Source organism: Mus caroli, unplaced genomic scaffold (assembly GCF_978045245.1).
Source record: "Mus caroli unplaced genomic scaffold, Mus_caroli_1 scaffold_8, whole genome shotgun sequence".
NCBI classification, from domain to species: Eukaryota; Metazoa; Chordata; class Mammalia; order Rodentia; family Muridae; genus Mus; species Mus caroli.
The window spans coordinates 90,110,060-90,131,143 of NW_028227263.1; the positions used below are offsets into that span (position 1 = coordinate 90,110,060).

General features: G+C 40.2%; 1 protein-coding gene and 1 pseudogene across 2 annotated transcripts in view; both read left to right on the forward strand.

Annotated features, from left to right (window-relative positions):
• Window positions 1-21,084, forward strand: part of Gabrg3 (gamma-aminobutyric acid type A receptor subunit gamma3) — a 657,289-nt gene that overhangs the window by 310,304 nt on the left and 325,901 nt on the right. The gene's annotated exons all lie outside the window — the stretch shown is intronic.
• Window positions 7,421-8,590, forward strand: LOC110297843 (serine/threonine-protein kinase VRK3 pseudogene; annotated as a pseudogene).

The following is a 21,084-nucleotide window of genomic DNA, read 5'->3' on the forward strand; positions in this document are numbered from 1 at the left end:
ATAAATATGTCTATTAGATTGTGTTTCATGATTGTAAATTATGTCAGAATAGTCTAAGTCATACTGTTAAAACAAGGAAGTTCAGTGGTCAGGGGCTTAAAATGCAAAAGTTTAAGTTTCTCTTCCATTGATTTAGACATCATGTTGATGTTCCAGAGGCACTCAGATACTTAGCTTTCCTTCATGTTCTGACCTAGCATACACAAAGACATTTCCATATTTTGCATATTGGAATCTAGGCAAGAGTCTATCCATCTGGGCTTGTGTTGGTATAAGAGAAAGGAAGTTGATGAGTCAACCACTAGTACTTCATGAGTTGCCCCCAATCTATGGGTGGACACAGGGTGCCCAGCCAGCCTATGCTGCATGGAGGACACAGAAGTGGGGACAGCCTGGGACCTATGCACACCCAGACTCTTTGGAAAGGGGTATTCTGAGGAATGGTAATAGCATCTAAGATGGTAAACATTTCTAGCCACTTGAAGGGAATGCCAGTTAGGGGTTATGCCTTGCCATGTTACAGAGCCTGGTTCATAGAGTCAGTATAACATACAGCTTGATTGAGTGAATGAACATTTCTTTCAACACCATTGCATTTCCAAGATTTTAACAATTACTTAGTAAACTTGTTACTTAGTAAACTTGTTATGCTGCATAACACATCGTCCCCAAACTCAGCTAAGCAATACACATTGGGATATCTCAATTTCTGAGAAGTCATGAGTAGCTCAACTGGTTGTTGGTAGTTCTAGGTGTCTCAGGAAGTCACAGTCAAGCTATCTTAAGATCAACTGACAGGCAGTCTGCCTCCAAGATCACTCACCCAAACCCAAGCCTACAGCTTCAGCACCTTATCAAGTGGACACTCCATAGACTGGTTAGACATGTTATCATCGAGGCATGCCACTAACCTCAGAGTGATGCTAAGAAAAGTAAGATAAGGTTCAGAGTGGGAGCTCAGATCAACAGAACTCTCATCTCAGAAAGGATATATATCCTCACTTCCATAGTATTACTCCACAGTCCAGATTTAGCTTAGCAAAGAACAACACAGGGGCCATCTTGGTCTTAACCACTATGCTAGCTGTCCAAAAGCATCACACATTCCAGGTGGACATCAAGCCTGGATAGATTAACCCAAGAAACATCAGTGCTACAATGGGTCAAACATGTGACCTGTGAGAAACCCTTTCAGGAAAAACCTTTGCAGCTTATTGAACTAAATGAAGAAAAATCATATTCCAAAATCTCAAGACTTCCTGAGGGCTTCAATACATTGACTTTACTCATAAATATCAGAAGTATTGTGGCACATGATAGGATATATGTCTCACACTTACCAGACCTCTGCGTGTTTCCAATGGAACATTGATTAATAATTTGCAAAGAATCAGAGTAATGGTAATCTAATGTCAGGGAGTAAACACCCCAGAGGAATGTACCTCATCAAGTTACACTGGTGAGGACAGAATAATTGTTCAGTGTGCAGTAACTGGTTATGGGTTATTAGTGACAGAATGATTGTGGTGCTGACTCTGACACAACTGGCCTTGCCTCTAAGGGAAGATTTGCACTCTCACCCTATTTACTCTCCTTCCATCATATAACACAGATATTATAAATGGTAACTATTTGAAGAGCTGTATCACCTCACCCAGGGCAGTACTGTAATTAGTCATGTCAGGAGATAACACCCTCATTAAGTCCAAGTTCGCTTGACTTGTAAGAGGCCTTTCCTGTCATTGCTCAACATTCATGTAAGTCATTGAATTATGAAAATGTTCGTGGATTCTTTGTTTGGGTTTTATTTCTGTGAAAAGATACCATGACCAAGGCAAGTTTTATAACAGACAACGTTTAATTGGGGCTGGCTTACAGTTTCAGAGGTTCAGTGTGACAGGAACCATGGCTGCCTGCAGGAAGACAGGGTACTGGAGAAGCCAAAATGTAACTCTTCATTTAGGTAGGAAGGCAGCCAGGAAATCTGAATTGGGAGAAGAATGAGCACAAGGAGCCCCGAAAGCACACCTACATGGTGACACATTTCCTTCAACAAGACCACACCTCCTAATAGTGCCACTTCTCATGGTCCAATCATATTCAAACCACCACAGATGGAAATCATAAGAATGACAAGTGTGTATAAACAGCAACTTAATTATGGTAAGAAGATAGAGCTAAAGCTTCAATATGGTTAAGTGTCTAGGTCATGAAGCCACAGCATGTTGAACTGACAACGAAGTCTGCTTAACCTCAGATATGAATCACCAGAAACATTGTCAATACAAGGTGCACCCTCTTGAAGATTTGTGGTCTATTATTAAAGGTCCCCAGAGTATCTCAGCTTTTGATTGATACCTGTTATTATTTACCATCATGTAGTTTGTTTGAAATATTCCCAAGTTATTTGAATTACCCATGCAATTGTAACAGCCTTTAATGGTAAAGCCGACAAATATGTTTGTACTTTCCTTGTTGTTGTGATAAAATATCTGGCAAGAAATAGCTTTCAAAGGGATGGATTTACTATGGCTCATGGTTTAAAAATATGTGTCCCACCATGACAAAAAAGGCATAGTGACAGGTACATGGGTAGCTAGTCATCTGGTGCATGCACTCAAGCAGCCAAGAGATGGCAGGGATTTGGGATAGACTATCGCACTTTACCATGGTCAGTAACTGGTACCTCCAGTGAATTCTCAACCACATAAAGTTTCCGCAGCCTTCTAAAACAGTGATGCCAACTAGAGATCAAATAATCAAACACAAGAGACTGGGGTGAGATAGTGGTAGGGGCATGTCTCATTCAAATCACAGCACACCTTAGACATTTTGTTTTCGATAAAGCTTTATTTTTTTTCTTTTTTAAAAATTTATATTTTAAAAATTGTATATTTTATTCATTTACATTTCAAATGCCATCTCCTTTCCTAGTTTCCTCTCTGAAAATCCCCTATACCCTTCCCCTGCCCTGCTCCCCAACCTACCCACTCCTGCTTCCTGGCCCTGGCATTCCCCTGTGCATATAATCTTCACAAGACCAAGGGCCTCTCCTCCCACTGATGGCCGACTAGGCCATCCTCTGCTACATATGTAACTAGAGACACAAATTCTAGGGGGTACTGGTTAGTTCATATTGTTGTTCCTCCTATAGGGTTGCAGACCTCTTTAGCTCCTTATAAACATCCACATTAGGGACAGATGAACAGCATAGAGAAAGTAGTGTTGATGAAATGTCTCAGACAGTCCATTTCCTTATGGGATAGTTGCTGAACATGTCCCAACTGGAGCATCCATATGTGTATCACTGCTCAGATCAGTTTGGAATAGTTTCCAATGCTCAGCTCTAGAAAAGATACATTAAAATGTATCTTTTCATGATCATCACCAAGCAGATAACTGATAATCTTCATTATATTACCTTATGTTGTTTTTTTTTTCTTCTGGTAGGAAGAAAATTCCTGATCATTTAAATAGAGGTCACTGAGGGAAAAGTGATTGCAAGTCACTGATATCTGTGATGGAGAGACTCCAGACATTGTTTAATCATGATAAAAATAATCATGGTCACAGAGATGTCAGGGCAGCAAGAGAACCTAGTGGTACGTACATCACTTTAGGAGACAGGGATTCTGGCCACTTCTAGGCACATCCTTTGAAACTGCACCTGATGCAGATGATGTTGCTAAATGATAGGCCTGTGACTATAAGTTCAACCCCTCAAATGAGAAAAGTGAAGGCTACTTATTTATGGTCTACTATACAGTAAGCAGATAGGATAGATTTGCCAAAGACTCCAAGGTAGGCAGCACAATGGGAGGCTTTGCAGTGTGAAGGAAGGAAGCAGAGGTAGCTAATTAGGAGCCAGGAATCCTATGCCATTGATTTGGGAGGCATACTTGATTATTCTCAGTTTGGTACTGAGCTGGAAGTAGGTCAAAAGTTAAGGAAACTTTGACTGAATCTTAGCTGCTCTGCACACAAGACTGCTAGCGGTTGCTTTTACTGATAGGCCATCTGCTGCAAAGGCTGTGACTCTGAGTTGCTATTGTATGTGTTCTGTCCACTTTCCATTGTAAGTTCAGTCTTTCAGACTAGAAAAATGTAACAAATAAGTGTGATTCAGCATTCAGCACAGCACCCAGCCCATTTTGTCACTAAATTTGAAATATTAAGGGATGATGAACAAGACTGGATTGGGTTTTTGTTTATTCAAAAAGGTTCTAAATCTTACTGTGTAGCTAAAGGTGGCCTTGAACTCTTCCTGATCTTCCTGCTTCCACCTAAGGTTGGTTTGACATCTCAAGAAACTTCAGTGTGAGAATGATGAAGGTTGTGTTTGGAACTTTCTTCAGTGTCCTGGAGAATTGACAATGATCAGGTGCTGCAGGCTGACTTTGCTCTTGGCATTCGTGACATCCCAGATAAAGGATCCTGACTATAGCAAAGATGAAGAGGTTTTAAGCTGATCCCCTGGGGCTGGGCAGAGGTGTAATGCGCTCTAAACTGAGCCCCTGGGGCAGATGGAGTGGATGCCTTTGGAAGAACAGGCTTTGCTAAGGTACTACAAACACATCTTTTCTATTCTGTTTTTTCAGAACCAAAATAATCTCAGGTTCCTTTGATTTACAATACCCTCACTATGTGACCCAGGCTGAATCCTCCTGCTTCAGCCTCTCAAATGTCACAGTAGGCATGCACTGCCACTCTTAGCTACAAGTTTCTTTAAATGAAAGGAAAAAGAAAAACAGAATTGAATAATTGATAAGAGAAATATTCATAGAGCTGCCACCCAGAGTGAGGTGAGTCTCTGAAGTCAGAAGGTGATACTACTTACTGCTGCATACTGGGGACTCTTAGAAAGACTGGCGAGACAGCAGGCTCATGTGCAACACAGCAGGAAATCAAAAAGATGTAAACAACTTCACCCCTCTTTTTTGATGAAGTCTAAAAAGGCAGTTCCATGACTATTTTTGTTTGGTTGGTTTTTTGTTTGTTTTTTTTTGTTTTGTTTTTTGAGACAGGATTTCTCTGTATAGCCCTGGCTGTCCTGGCACTCACTCTGTAGACCAGGCTGTCCTCGAACTCAGAAATCCACTGCCTCCCGAGTGCTGGGATTAAATGCATGTGCCACCACGCCCGGCAGAAAAAGGCAGTTCCTCAAGAAGGAAACAAAATCAAAAGATGTCCTAGTCGGCCATCACTGCAAAGAGAGGCCCATTGGACTTGCAAACTTTATATGCCCCAGTACAGGGGAACCCCAGGGCCAAAAAGGGGGAGTGGGTGGGTAGGGGATTGGGGGGGTGAGTATGGGGACTTTTGGGATAGCATTGAAAATGTAAACGAGGAAAATACCTAATAAAAAAATAAATAAAAAGAAGGAAACAAAATAAATAGAACATCACAGAAGAGGACTTCTATGCCATCTTACATAAAGAATGACAAATGATCATCTAGTGTACCTTCCTCTTTTCTTTACGTTGTTTTAATGTTTTCACTACTATCCTATGATATCACAGTGTGTAGTGTACAAGTGAATAAAAAGTAATTTATATTGTGCAGTTATGAATAATTATAATGAGTCATATTCCTTGATGGCGTCTGAAAACTCCTGTTGCCTGGAGGAGATTGAGAGACATAATTAGTGTAATCTGTCTAAGAATATCCTGAGATATGGAACTCCTAATTACAGAATGGTCTGTTGGTAAATTGCTAATGGTTATTGTGATTTATACAGTGTTTATTTTGCCACATCTTCCTACTACCTGATGCACAACATTGGTTACACAGATTACAATGTAATTTGACCTTAATTTGAACTACTGTAATTTAAAGAATTGCAATCTAAATTCCTGCTGTTTAACAACAAGGAAGTAAATTAGAGTTCATCGAACCATTGCTTTTAATTTTTTAAAACTACTTATTTTGGGCCTACTATAGATTAGGTGGGAATTGAAAACTTACGGAAAGTCCTGCGTAATCTTTATGTCATTTCTCCATCCGGGGAACTACACTAAAGCCTTAAAGCAGGTGCATTCCTAGTGGTACTTAGCAGGTTTCACCCAGATTTTGCATTTTTATATACATTCATTTTACTGTATGACTATGGTTCTGCACATTTTTATTGCACATGTTGGTGCCTGTATCCACTGTATCCACTACCACAGTGAAGACACAAAATCACAGCCATCCCAGGAAGAACATCTCTTATGTTGCTCTTGTGCAGCCACATCTAAGTCTACCACTGATGTGTTCCAAGGAATAATCCATAGGTCCAATCATACAACCTAGAAACTTCAGGGATACATTTCTGCACTGATTCATCTATCTTGATATGCCCAGCACATCTGTATCCAGAGAGTATCTGTCTTCTTTCCAGGTATAATTTGACACAAATGTGCACCATAGTGTGGTTTCTCATTGGTTGTCTGTCTGACATGAAAGTCTATCTTGATTCTGTTTGGTGGAAATTTAACTTTATCTTTACTGTTGAATAAGTTTGGCTGATGTCAGATTAGGTATAAATGTCAGTTCTTCAGACATTTACTGTTGATATTCATTTGGATGGATGGGACTTTCCAATTCAGTAGTGACCAAGAGAATATGTGACTGTCCCTCTAGTCTGAGTCTGCCTAGACTGATACAGGAGCTGTATTACCAGAGATAGGCCTGGGTATGTAAGGATGATATAGGATAGGACCTGAGTCACTCACTAGAATGGACTTGTGTATAGCCTGAGATCCAAGCTAGGCCTGGATGTATAGGGATGGGTGGGAAGGGATCAGCCTACCTGGATAAGTGACCTACCTCTATAATAACAGCAGGAACCCATTCATCTCAAAGCTCGCACTTATCAACAATGTTGCTTTGCAAATTAAGTCGTCATCACATGAATTTCAGAAGACAGAGAGTCAATCATAGTTGTTCACCTTCCATAGCTGGGTGTGGTTAGTAAAGTCTAGACTTACTGATACAAACGTGTTGGTTGAATAGGTATGCACCCGATAGACTCCTGTGTTTGAATGGTTGGATGATAGAGAGTGACACTCTTAGGAAGTGTGGCCTTTTTGGAGTAGGTGTGGCCTTGTTGGAGGAAGTTTGTCTCTGTGGCGTGGGTTTTGAGGTCTCCTATGATCAAGCTCCACCCAGTGTGGCATGAAGTCTTCCTCCTGCTGCCTCTCAATTGAGATGTAGAACTCTGAATTTTTCCTCCAGCACTATGTGTGCCTGCATGCTATTATGCTTCATGTCACAATTATAATGGACTTAACCTCTGAAACCATAAGACAGTCCAAATTAAATGTTTTCCTTTATAAGAGTTGCCATGGCCTGGAAGTTTCCTCTGGGCAACTGAAAAGGCTGTTGTCAAGATGGAGTGAAAACCCAGTAATCCAAAGACCAAACCCCAAGTCCACAAAGCATGATCTCCTTCTGTCCAGTCTGTGGCAAGAGTGTCAAAGTATCATTCAAGTTCTGCCCAGAGAGTGGCAAGCCCCTGCCTTTCTAAGAGAATGCAATCACCCAGACTGCCATTCTGGCTCTTGTGTTATCCCTCTCCCAAGAAAGTGAAATGGTCACACACTGTCATGTCTTTCCCTTGCTCCTTCCACTCTGACTATAATAGCTCTGAGTCTGAAGACACCCTGAGTTCTCCTGAGAAAGCTATAGGTACCTAGAGCAGATTCCTCACCCCTAAAGGCATCCTACAGTCCACCATGCTAAACTCTCAGACACTAAGGTGGAACTGGATGACCACTTCACTTCAGGCTTTGCCCACTGGACACTGGAACCCTCCAGATCTGGGATGACTAAGGATCTCTGTGAAGTTGAGCCCTCTTTTGTCCTCCACTATGAATCAAGGATCCAGAAAAATAGATTCTCACTCAAACTGGAATCCAGGGATGGGCATCTTTTCAGTGAGCAGAACTTCCTTCCAAGAGCATCCAAGTCTGTGCAAGTGTACAAGTGGAAGAAGCACTGCTGGGTCCTGCCCCTAACCATCCCCACCAGTATTGGCTTTGGCATTCACTAGGACAAGTACAGGTTCCTGGTGTTTCTCAGCCTAGGTAGGAACCTTCAGTTAGCTCTGGATGACAACCCAAAGCATATGGTATGAGAGAGATGAGAATGTCTTTGTGAATCCAAAACACTTGAGCCAGGTGACTCCTATGCCTTCTGTTACTGCCCAGGTGGCAAACATGTGTCCTACAAAGAAGGCAACAGGAGTTCACATAAGGGGGATCTGGAGTTCATTAACATGGACATACACAAAGAATGTGAGTATGTGGGAATCCACTGTGACAATCACTTGGGCTACTGTATGGCTTTGTGGGTCCTTGCCATACACAAAATGCCTCCTCAACACCAAGATCTCTAGATAAAAGTATCTAGACAGCCCTGTGCCCACCATGGGACAGTGTGGCTGTTGGAGCAGGACCTCAGAGACCCTGAGGAGTACCTGAAGGTGGTGATAACCCTCAATTACAAGGAGCAGCCACCCTAAGCCACGCAAAGGAACAATCTAGAAGTCTAGCTGCAGGCTTTGCAGGTGTCAGCCCATGACTCACTTAACCTCCAGATGATACCTTAGGTGGAATCCGGAGCTTCCAACATGCAGCTTGAGATGAAGTGGTCTGACTTGAGACCTTCTGACTGAACTAATATGCTCCTAAAAGAATTTCTTGGATGTGCATTCTCACAGCCCCCTTAAAACATACAAATCAGCGCTCTCAGTGTTGGGAAACTGAGTTATTTCCCATTATGTGAAACTACTCCTTATCCTTCAGTCCCTGCAGTAGTGGATGGAGGTGAACAGATGATGGTGGTGACAGCAGCCATCACTCCCTAGGTCCTTCCAGCCATGAGCATTCCTGTGATTCTGTAATAAACTGTTTTTTAGTTTTTTGAAAAAAGTTGCATGGTCATGGTGTCTCTTCAAAGAATAAAACCCTAGGACACAAGGTAAAAGTCTTCCTCTGCTTCTTTCAGCATGATGCCTCATGGATAAATTCAATACCATATTCCTTCCTGTCTAGTTCGCTGCATGTTACATCCCACAACTGAAGCAAGCAGTACAACAATGTGCATTGTATTCTTAACTGTATTTAGAGGAAATATTTAAGACAAACATACTCTAAAAAAGGGGGCATGTCTACCTAAATGGAAATAACATTTCTCTACTAACATTATCAAAAATCCCTACAAAGTGCCAATATGTTATAAAATTGTGTGTATATATTGTAATACCCAAGAAACTAAAAACAGTTTTTAAAAAAAACTATACAAAAGGATGTACTCTATGTAGTACCAGAGAGATGGCTATGCAAATGGTAACAGGTATATTCCGAACAAGCTTGACAACCTAAGCCAGCACAAAGACCTTTGTTGGAGGAAGTGGGCTACTGGGGTTGGGCTTTCAAGGTTTCAAGAATCTAAGCCAGGCCCAGTGGCTCTCTCTCTTCTTGCTGCTGTGGATCTGGATGTGGAACTCTTAGCTCCATCTCCATCACCATGCCTGCCTACATGCCATCATGTTCCCAGCCAGGCTAATAATGGACTAAACCTCTGAAACTGAAAACCAGACCCAATGAGACGTTTCCCTTTATAAGAGTAGCTGTTGTCATGGTGTCTCTCCACAGCAGTAGAATACTGACTAAGATACCAGCCTCGGGGGTTCAGTTATAGGAACACAAGAGGGTCTGACAGACTCTCTTAAATGCTGAAGTGAAAGTCCAGGAGTCTATTGATCTCCCTGCTTCAACTGTAGAAGGTCAGGCTTAATTACTTTCATGTGTTTATTGATGTATTTTGGCATGGAGAATTAATTTTTGACCAGTATTTTGATGGAGAAAGATTATTATCAAAAGGTTTTTCTATTGTGAAAATATCCATTTTTGTACTCTGTCAGGACAAAGCAAATCTTTTTAGTGATGTTTGTACCTTTGGCCATCAGCACTTCCTCTGTTCAGGCTTCTCTTGCAGTCTTTTGGAATGTTAGGGAGCCCTTTCTTCCTGAGTCATAGAATACTTAAATCTGTCTTTCCTCAGTCATCTGTTTTTCTTTAATATTAATGTATAGGGTTTTTAGTTGTGCATAAAGGAGATAAAAATAGGTGATTGTATTTCATTTTACCTATCAAATAATTTTTGTGCTTTTAACAATCCAATCTACAAACTTACCGCTATACATGTGTGTGTGTATGTGTATGTGTGTATTGTATACACAATATATATTCTCTTCTTTCTTGGTAACAAGTAGAGTTTATCATAAAGGCCAACTTCCTTTTTTAGTGTTAGGAATCACAGAAAGGTATGCAGAAGCAAACCTAGACTATGAATATAAATATCCATTGTCTTAGTCAGGGTTTCTATTCCTGCACAAACATCATGACCAAGAAACAAGTTGGGGAGGAAAGGATTTATTCAGCTTACACTTCCATACTGCTCTTCATTACCAAGGAAGTCAGGGCTGGAACTCAAGCAGGTCGGGAAGCAGGAGCTGATGCAGAGGCCATGGAGGGATGTTCCTTACTGGCTTGCTTGCTCTGGTTTGCTCAGCCTGCTCTCTTATAGAACCCAAGACTACCAATGCAGAGATGGTCCCACCCACAAGGGGCCTTTCCCCCTTGATCACTAATTGAGAAAATGTCTTACATTTGGTTCTCATGGAGGCATTTCCTCAACTGGAGCTCCTTTTTCTGTGATAACTCCAGCTTGTGTCAAGTTGACACAAAACTAGCCAGTACATCCATGAAAATAAAAATAGTTGCAAAAATCTGAGATATAGTTTAAATTTTTCAAAAATATTTGTCAATACTTTGGTCTAGCGAAACACACAAAACAAGCAAGGAAACAAACCTCATATCTCTCTTGCTTCAGAAGCAGTAAGAGGAAGTCTATTTTGCTGCCAAATCTGAAAGACTGGGCAAGAAACATAGATTCACGTTTGTAAATTCTACATCCCACCATGATAACACTGCCCTGCAATTTATAAAGCAACAGCACAAATGAAACTACAATCAAAATATGTTTAAAACAGGCATCAGCTAGGCACGAGATGTTGAAATAGAGAAACCTTTGCTGCAGGCCTCAGATACTGTCTGATGACCTTCTCAGTCTGGGGTTTTATTGAAGCTTGTGGTCTAATTAATACTTCCCAAAGATTATGTATGAAAGTAAGGAGGATTTTAGATCAAACACTGAGAGGGGCAAGGATGGGTATTAGATATTAAGGAAGTTAAGGGTAGCAAAAGATAATTTAAGTTGTAATTATTCTATGGACCTGCAACATCCCAACCTCTCTACAATCATTGAAGTTCTGATTAGTCAGCTTCTGGAGATGGTTTAGAGGATTGTGTGGCTACTTTCTGGGAATTTTACTTCACAAAGCCTTTGGATCACTGCATAGAAAAATTAAAAAGTGTGTTCATCTTTGCCAACTACAAAATGATAGTGAATGAATATTCTGTTCAATAGATGCTAAGAGTCTCTGCATCCTCGTTATCATTTTCTTGTTCCTCACTTCTTCCCTTCCTATTTCCCTCTCCCTTTCAGAGTTTTGTGAGACTTTTCTTAGCTAATGTTTCATAAATGTCCATTCATCACAGATATTGAGTGAGTAACAGACAAAGTGAAAGGTACACTAAAATCCACCTTGGCAAAGCAGTGAATTTCCTGAGTCTATTTATAGGAGCATGGTCAACTCACAGGCAGCTACAATTCTCAAAGGCCCCCTATAGCACAGGTGATGATTCATGGAAGCTGAAACCCTGAACCTCTCATTATGACCTGCAGCTTGCCAGGTCAGAACATGAGGAGGGGTCCTATGTGTCCCCTTCCTTTTTTTGATATACATGAATTGACTGCTTCTAGACTCTTTATAAGCCTTCCTCCTCCCTCCAGGAGGGAATGTTTCAAGTAACTTCACAACATACACACCTGCACACACACACACACACACACACACACACACACACACACACACTCAAACAAAGATACACACAGAGACACATAAAGAGACACAGACACATAAACACACAAACAAAAACACAGACACACACACACACACTTCATGGTGCCAAAGGAAAGAGCCTGCCTTCTCCTTTTTCAATTCAGGAAAGCACAGTCACAGTGAAACAGCTAGAAGAGGCTGTGCAAAATTGAAAAAGCCTGAGAATTCTCCCAGTGAGGATAATCAGGGTTTGACTGGAGTTGCCATGGAGACAGAATATAACTCATTACTGTCCTACAGACTAGATCATTTGGCTTGTGATGTTCAGACTGGTACTTCCTCTCCTTTGCTACAGTCCACAATTGTGAAAAAAGAATCTTGGTAGAAGAGATACTGCTCAAGTAAAACAAAACAAAACAAAACAAAACAAAAAAAAAAAAGGAAGAAAAGAAAATACTCAAGTGATTATGGAAATCATGTATTTTCTACCCCTTTTGGTAGCTGACAGCAAGTTGTTGAGATTGAAATTAGATAGTGATAATATCAATACCATGCTTTTTGTTCTTAAGCTCTTCATTTTCTCCTTACATTTGCCCTGATGCAGTTGCCTTGGAGATATGGTCATGGCAAATACCCAGCAAAGCAGCTCATTCTGAAAATTCAAGGCCTTTAAGTGACTACAGTTTTCTTGGGTGAACTGTCTCCAATGCAGTGACTACAGTTCCAGTCTTCCTTATGCATTCTCAGATGAGCACGCAGGTGTGAGTGTATGGAGATACTTTCTTTTTTGGTTGATGAAGCCCCCTGTCTATAGTATGAGTTAGCAGACAACTAATTATCTGCAACTAATAATTGAAAATCTCATTTAACTTCACTTGACATCTCTGTTCTACTAGAAAAATGCAATTACAATTTCCTGACAAAAATACTGTCATAGCTTATTGAACATTTTTTAAAAAAATCTAAAATTCAAAGGTCTGGAGAGATATTCAGTGAGTAACAGCACTGTCTGCTCTTGCCAAGAGCACCAATTTGATACCCAGAACCTACATAGAAGTTTACAACAGTCTGTAATTCCAATCCCAGGGCATCCTATACCCTCTTCTGGCCCTTTAGGGGACCAAACATTCATGTGGCACATGGACATACATACAAATAAAACACATATAAATGTATAAATAAATAAATACATACATACATACATACATACATACATACATACATACATATGTACATATATAAATAAAAAATGGAGACATCTGGCCACCATCCCGGCCAGAGGACAGGTGTCCGCCTGGCTCGGAAGCCCTCTGCCACAGGAGCAGCGGGCGCCATCGGGCGCCATCTTGGTTCCGGGGCTCAGCCGAACTTAGGAACTTAGTCTGCACAGGTGAGAGTGTGCACCAGAAGAAGCTGACAGCTTCTGGGACAGGCGGGAGCCACAGAGCCACTGAGGTAGCACCCTTTTCGGGCTGCAGACATCCTGCCACCCTCCCGGCCAAGGACAGGTGTCCACCTGGCTCTGAAGCCCTCTACCTCAGGAGTGGCAGGCGCCATCTGGTTCCCTGACTCCACCGAACTTAGGAACTTAGTCTGCACAGGTGAGAGTGTGTACCACAGAAGCTGACAGCTTCTGTGACCTGCCAAAGCAACACAGCTTCTGGGAAAGGTCCTGTTTTGGGCCTTCTTCAGCCAGGAGGAGGTCCAAACACAAGATATCTGTGCACCTTCCCTGTAAGAGGAGAGCTTGTCAGCAGAGAGTGCTCTGACCACTGAATCTCAGAGGAGAGAGCCTGTCTCCCAGGTCTGCTGATAGACGGTAACAGAATCACCAGAAGAACAATCTCTAAACAGAGACAACTATAACAACTAACTCCAGAGATTACCAGATAATGAAGGGTAAACGTAAGAATCTTACTAACAGGAATCAAGACCACTCACCATCATCAGAACCCAGCACCCCCACTTCGCCCAGTCCAGGGCACCACAACACACATGAAAAGCTAGACCCAGATTTAAAAGCATATCTCAGGATAATGGTAGAGGACATCAAGAAGGACTTTAATAACTCACTTAAAGAAATACAAGAGAACATGTCTAAAGAGTTACAAGTCCTTAAAGAAAAACAGGAAAACACAACCAAACAGGTATAAGTCCTTAGAGAAAAACAGAAAAACACATCCAAACAAGTGAGGGAAATGAACAAAACCATACTAGACCTAAAAAGGGAAGTAGACACAATAAAGAAAACCCAAATGAGGCAACACTGGAGATAGAAACCCTAGGAAAGAAATCTAGAACCATAGATTCGAGCATCAGCAACAGAATACAAGAGATGGAAGAGAGAATCTCAGGTGCAGAAGATTCCATAGAGAACATCGGCACAACAATCAAAGAAAATGGAAAATGCAAAATGATCCTAACTCAAAATATCCAGGAAATCCAGAACACAATGAGAAGACCAAACCTACTGATAATAGGAGTGGATGAGAATGAAGATTTTCAACTTAAAGGGCCAGCAAATATCTTCAACAAAATTATAGAACCAGAAAAGAAATTCCTCCCAACACATAATAATCAGAACAACAAATGCACTAAATAAAGATAGAATACTAAAAGCAGTAAGGGAAAAAGGTCAAGTAACATATAAAGGCAAGCCTATCAGAATTACACCAGATTTTTCACCAGACACTATGAAAGCCAGAAGAGCCTGGACAGATGTTATACAGACACTAAGAGAACACAAATGCCAGCCCAGGCTACTATACCCAGCCAAACTCTCAATTACCATAGATAGAGAAACCAAAATATTCCACGACAAATCCAAATTCACAAATTACCTTTCCATGAATCCAGCCCTTCAAAGGATAATAACAGAAAAAAAACAATACAAGGAAGGGAACCACACCCTAGGAAAAACAAGAAGGTAATCCCTCAACAAACCTAAAAGAAGACAGCCACAAGAACAGAATGCCAACTTTAACAACAAAAATAACAGGAAGCAACAATTACTTTTCCTTAATATCTCTTAATATCAATGGACTCAACTCCCCAATAAAAAGACATAGACTAACAAACTGGCTACACAAACAAGACCCAACATTTTGCTGCTTACAGGAAACTCATCTCAGAGAAAAAGATAGACACTACCTCAGAATGAAAGGCTGGAAAACAATTTTCCAAGCAAATGGTCTGAAGAAACAAGCCGGAGTAGCCATTCTAATATCTGATAAGATTGACTTCCTACCCAAAGTCATCAAAAAAGACAAGGAGGGGCACTTCATACTCATCAAAGGTAAAATCCTCCAAGAAGAACTATCAATTCTGAATATCTATGCTCCAAATTCAAGGGCAGCCACATTCACTAAAGAAACTTTAGTAAAGCTCAAAGCACACATTGCACCTCACACAATAATAGTGGAAGACTTCAACACACCACTTTCACCAAGGGACAGATCATGGAAACAGAAACTAAACAGGGACACAGTGAAACTAACAGAAGTTATGAAACAAATGGATCTGACAGATATCTACAGAACATTTTATCCTAAAACAACAGGATATACCTTCTTCTCAGCACCTCATGGTACCTTCTTCAAAATTGACCACATAATAGGTCACAAAACAGGCCTCAACAGATACAAAAATATTGAAATTGTCCAATGCATCCTATAAGATCACCATGGACTAAGGCTGATCTTCAATAACAAAATAAATAATAGAAAGCCAACATTAAGATGGAAACTGAACAACACTCTTCTCAATGATACCTGGGTCAAGGAAGGAATAAAGAAAGAAATTCAGGACTTTTAAGAGTTCATTGAAAATGAAGCCACAACATACCAAAAATTATGGGACACAATGAAAGCATTTCTAAGAGGAAAACTCATAGCTCTGAGTGCCTACAAAAAGAAACAAGAGAGAGCACACATTAACAGCTTGACAACACAGCTAAAAGCTCTAGAACAAAAGGAAGCAAATTCACCCAAGAGGAGTAGACAGCAGGAAATAATCAAACTCAGGGGCGAAATTAACCAAGTGGAAACAAGAACTATTCAAAGAATCAACCAATCGAGGAGCTGGTTCTTTGAGAAAATCAACAAGATAGATAAACCCTTAGCCAGACTCACTAGAGGGCACAGGGAAAATATTCTAATTAACAAAATCAGAAACGAAAAGGGAAACATAACAACAGATCCTGAAGAAATCTAAAACACAATCAGATCCTTCTACAAAAGGCTATACTCATCAAAACTGGAGAACCTGGATGAAATGGAGAAGTTTCTACACAGATACCAGGTACCAAAGTTGAATCAAGGTCAGGTTAATGATCTAAACAGTCCATATCCCCTAAAGAAATAGAAGCAGTCATTAATAGTCTCCCAACCAAAAAAAGCCCAGGACTAGATGGGTTTAGTGCAGAGTTCTATCAGGCCTTCAAAGAAGATCTAATCCCAGTTCTTCACAAACTATTCCACAAAAGAGAAACAGAAGGTACTCTACCCAACTCATTCTATGAAGCCACAATTACTCTGATACTTAAACCACAAAAAGACCCAACAAAGATAGAGAACTTCAGACCAATTTTTCTTATGAATATCGATGCAAAAATCCTCAATAAATTTCTCGCTAACCGAATCCAAGAACACATCAAAACAATCATCCATCCTGACGAAGTAGGTTTCATCCCAGGGATGCAAGGATGGTTCAATATACAGAAATCCATCAACATAATCCAGTATATAAACAAACTCAAAGACAAAAACCTCATGATCTTTTCCTTAGATGCTGAGAAAGCATTTGACAAAATCCAACACCCCTTCATGATAAAAGTCTTGGAAAGATCAGGAATTCACGGCCCATACCTAACCATGATAAAAGCAATCTACAACAAACCAGTAGCCAACATCAAAGTAAATGGTGAGAAGCTGGAAGAAATCCCACTAAAATCAGGGACTAGACAAGGGGGTCCACTCTCTCCCTACCTATTCAACATTATACTTGAAGTCCTAGCCAGAGCAATTAGACAACAAAAGGAGATCAAGGGGATACAAATTGGAAAAGAAGAAGTCAAAATATCACTCTTTGCAGAGGATATGATAGTATATATAAGTGACCCTAAAAATTCCACCAGAGAACTCCTAAGCCTGATAAAAAGCTTCAATGAAGTAGCTGGATATAAAATTAACTCAAACAAGTCAATGGCCTTTCTGTACACAAAGGATAAACAGGCTGAGAAAGAAATTAGGGAAACAACACCCTTCTCAATAGTCACAAACAATATAAAATGCCTTGGCGTGACTCTAACAAAGGAAGTGAAAGATTTGTATAACAAGAACTTCAAGTCTCTGAAGAAAATTAAAGAAGATCTCAGAAGATGGAAAGATCTCCCATGCTCATGGATTGGCAGAATGAACATTGTAAAAATGGCTATCTTGCCAAAAGCAATCTATAGATTCAATGCAATCCCCATCAAAATTCCAACTCAATTCTTCAATGATTTAGAAAGGGCAATCGGCAGATTCATTTGGAATAACAAAAAACCTAGGATAGCAAAATCTCTTCTCAAGGATAAAAGAACCTCTGGTGGAATCACCATGCCTGACCTAAAGCTGTACTACAGAGCAATTGTGATTAAAAACTGCATGGTACTGGTATAGTGACAGAGAATTAGACCAATGGAACAGAATTGAAGACCCAGAGATGAACCCACACACCTATGGTCCCTTGATCTTTTACAAGGGAGCTAAAACCATCCAGTGGAAAAAAGACAGCATTTTCAACAAATGGTGCTGGCACAACTGGCAGTTATCATGTAGAAGACTGCGAATTGACCCATTTCTATTTCCTTGTACTAAGGTCAAATCTAAGTGGATTAAGGAACTCCACATAAAACCAGAGACACCGAAACTTATAGATAAAAAAGTAGGGAAAAGCCTCGAAGATATGGGTACAGGGGGAAAATTCCTGAATAGAACAGCAGTGGCTTGTGCTGTAAGATTGAGAATACACAAATGGGACCTCATAAAATTGCAAAGCTTCTGCAAGGCAAAAGAGACCGTCAATAAGACAAAAAGACCACCAACAGATTGGGAAAGGATCTTTACCTATCACAAATTGGATAGGGGACTAATGTCCAATATATATAAAGAACTCAAGAAGGTGGACTCCAGAAAATCAAATAACCCCATTAAAAAATAGGCTCAGAACTGAACAAAGAATTACACCCGAGGAATACCAAATGGCAGAGAAGCACCTGAAAAAAAAAAGGTTCAACATCCTTAATCATCAGGGAAATGTAAATCAAAATAACCCTGAAATTCCACCTCACAGCAGTCAGAATGGCTAAGATCAAAAATTCAGGTGACAGCAGATGCTGGTGAGGATGTGGAGAAAGAGGAACACTCCTCCATTGTTGGTGGGATTGCAAGCTTGTACAACCACTCTGGAAATCAGTCTGGCGGTTCCTCAGAAAACTGGACATAATACTACCAGAGGATCCAGCAATACCTCTCCTGGGCATATATCCAGAAGATGTCCCAACAGGTAAGAAGGACACATGTTCCACTATGTTCATAGCAGCCTTATTTATAATAGCCAGAAGCTGGAAAGAACCCAGATGCCCCTCAACAGAGCAATGGATACAGAAAATGTGGTACATTTACACAATGGAGTACTACTCAGCTATTAAAAAGAATGAATTTATGAAATTCCTAGGCAAATGGATGGACCTGGAGGGCAACATCCTGAGTGAGTTAACCTAATCACAAAGGAACTCTCACAATATGTACTTACTGATAAGTGGATATTAGCCCAGAAACTTAGGATACTCAAGATATAAGATACAATTTGCTAAATGAATTAAACTCAAGAGAACGAAGACCAAAGTGTGGACACTTTGCCCTTCTTAGAATTGGGAACAAAACACCCTTTGAAGGAGTTACAGAGACAAAATTTGGAGCTGTGAGGAAAGGATGGACCATCTAGTGATTGCCATATCCAGAGATCCATCCCATGATCAGCTTCCAAACACTGACACCATTGCATACACTAGCAAGATTTTGCTGAAAGGACCCAGATATAGCTGTCTCTTGTGAGACTATGCCGGGGCCTAGAAAACTCAGAAGTGGATGCTCACAGTCAGCTATTGAATGGATCACAGGGCCCCCAATGGAGGAGCTAGAGAAAGCACCCAAGGAACTAAAGGGAACTGCAACCCTATAGGTGGAACAACAATATGAACTAACCAGTACCCCAGAGCTCTTGTCTCTAACTGCATATGTATCAAAAATGGCCTAATAGGCCATCACTTGAAAGAGAGGCCCATTGGACTTGCAAACTTTATATGCCCCAGTACAGGGGATCGACAGGGCCAAAAAGGGGGAGTGGGTGCATAGGGGAGTGGGGGGTGGGTGTTGGGGACTTTTGGTATAGCATTGGAAATGTAAATGAGGTAAATACCTAATAAAAATGGAAAAATAAATAAATAAATAAATAAATAAATATGTTAAATGTTTCAAACTCTGCATCATACTTGGTATTATCAGAAACATTCACCAAAGAACTGAAGTTTGTATGGCTATGTGGCTCATTGATTGAGCACCTAGACCTGAATTCACTCTCTATCATATAAACAAATAAGTGAGGTAAACACAGAAGTAAATGTCATGGCATTCACTAAGTGGTAGGCTGTTAATGTTATGACAGGAGCCAATGTATCTACAGAATGAGCTGACATACAGTCTTTTTCTCTTTGTCTATGATGGTTAGTATTAACTGTCAATTTGAGAAGATCTAGTATCACAGAGTAGCCAAGCTCCTGCAGCCAAGATTCCCCACCATGATGGATTATACCCTTAAACTGGAAGCCAAAATAAACTCTTCCTCCCTAAAATCACTTTTTGTCAAAGTACTTTATCATGGAAACTGAAAAAAAAATTTTTTTGTGTGTTAGACTTATGTTCACTGTGAAAAATTAGTTTCATTATGACACTCAACACATGTTTTTCATGTCCTTGATTATATTTCCTCCTATTGCCTTACTTTGTCTCTGTTTCTTGTTGGATCCTATCTCTTTGCAAACAATCACCTAAGATCCTTCAAATCATATATGTACATGCCCGAGTCCCTCCCTGACATTCAAGTTCGTGGAGAAGTGTGGTGTTGGTGATTTGGGCCAAAAGCTAATGACTTTTGATGATTTAACTCTCTTTCTATTAAGGAGCCAAAAGCTGATAGCTTTTGTCAGTTAACTACTGCTCAAAGAAGCAGGGAGAAAGACACTTAATTACTTGGTTTCTTTTCTCTTTAGCTTAGAAGCTACTTGCTGGCCAGGTGAGAGGCTCAGAGTTCATTAACTCCTCATGAGTTGGAAAGAAAAGAAAAGAAGACCCTCAGGCACACAGAGAGACACATGCATTCTCGATGAAGAAGAAAAGGGCTACACCATCACTTCATTGTTTTTCTTAGTTTTTAATACCTGCTCAGGATAATTGATCATATGTTTTTAAAACATTTTTACATTCCATAAGTTCATAGTAAGTTTAAAGCAATAGTTCATGTCATAGGTTGATAAGGCTTAAAGAGTTATGGCAGAATTGTTTACATGTTTTTCCATTAAGACTATTACCTGACAAAACATTCATTCCTTTTCCAGCTTCATAAGTTCATTATAAGTTTAAAGCAGTAATTTTTATGTCATCACTTAGCACAGTTTTGTTAAGCAACAAATCATTTGTCTGTGTCTTATGATTTTGAAGTCTTGTACAAATGAGTCCATCATTTATTTTCTCTCCTTGCACCTACAATATATTTCCCATTCCCACTTTGTGTTATCATGCATAACTTTATGTTTACCTTATTCCTAACCTAGAAGGAATGTTTTCCTTGATTGTAAATTTTTTTGAAGCCTGTTTTGTTTGCCTAGTTCGTTAACCCATGACACATGAAGATTTACAGAGCTCTATTTGTAGCTTTTATTCTATAAGGGGCTTGAGATTACTTGTATCAATTTAGGGATTCTATAAAATCATGATCAAGAATTATGAAACCATCAGTTCATCTACACAGCATTACTACATGAAAGTACATCTTCATAATGATTCTGCCTGAGGGTGGGCTAATGCCTAGGGTTC